The sequence below is a fragment of the Schistocerca cancellata genome, chromosome 8 (genome assembly GCF_023864275.1).
Source record: "Schistocerca cancellata isolate TAMUIC-IGC-003103 chromosome 8, iqSchCanc2.1, whole genome shotgun sequence".
Taxonomy (NCBI): Eukaryota; Metazoa; Arthropoda; class Insecta; order Orthoptera; family Acrididae; genus Schistocerca; species Schistocerca cancellata.
The window spans coordinates 129,414,293-129,415,307 of NC_064633.1; the positions used below are offsets into that span (position 1 = coordinate 129,414,293).

General features: G+C 39.8%; 1 non-coding gene across 1 annotated transcript; it reads left to right on the plus strand.

The window, feature by feature from the left end:
- Positions 1 to 250: 250 nt before the first annotated feature.
- Positions 251 to 325, plus strand: Trnas-aga (transfer RNA serine (anticodon AGA)). Its single transcript has one exon. It is a non-coding gene; the product is annotated as a tRNA-Ser (tRNA).
- The last annotated feature ends 690 nt before the right edge of the window (positions 326 to 1,015 follow it).

A 1,015-nucleotide genomic window follows, 5' to 3' on the forward strand; every position in this document is an offset into this window, starting at 1 on the left:
TAGTTAGCGGATCGTCCGATGTGTGTGGGAGACACAGTGGCTTGCAGCTCTCCTGCGAACCTTGCACAACTATCCCTCTTGAAAGAAAGGATATTGCGGAGACATGACTTAGCCACAGCCTGGGGGATGTTTACAGAAAGAGATTTTCACTCTGCAGCGGAGTGTGCTCGCAGGACAGCTTCTCTAAAGTTTGGAAGGTAGGAGACGAGGTACTGGCAGAAATAAAGCTGTGAGGACGAGGTGTGAGTCGTGCTTGGGTAGCTCAGTTGGTAGAGCACTTGCCCGAGAAAGGCAAAGGTCCCGAGTTCGAGTCTCGGTCCGGCACACAGTTTTAATGTGCCAGGAAGATTCATATCAGCGCACACTCCGCTGCAGAGTGAAAATCTCATTCAAGAGAAGTTATTGTCCATCTCAGATTACGTACCACTTAGTGAAAATTAATATCTAGTGCTACAGATTCTTTTCTAAAGTGTGAAACTGTTAATTGGTTAGCGACTCGTAATGGTATCAGTTGCTATGTTGTCTTGTAAGTCAGTGTGAATAGGTAGTTCTTTACTAGTGCATAAAGTAAACACCGTCGAAATTTACTGTAGGATAAAGTTAGGCCCTTTCATCAAATTGTGAGGTTTATTGTTTTAATTGAGAGGTTGATGATAAATTTCTAAGGTTTGTTTCCGAACTAAAGTATCGTTTTTAAAAATTTTCTTCCAATGTTTCAATGTTTGATACTATTATTGTATTGTGGACCAATCTAAAGAGAATTTTTTGTTCGGTGATAAGCGACCGACGATTTATACAAATATGATCTCTAATAAATATTTTAAAAAATGGAAATGTAATCCTGACTTAATCAATCGCTCCACCCTTTCCCATTGTGGCACAGCTACGTCTACAGTTTCATGTAAAATAACCCAGATTTGATGAATTTTTAAACAGACCTCTGGACAGTCTTCACTTTCGATTAGGTGATCGTTTCTTTGTATATTTGTAACGAATTACGATGCGTATAATTAGA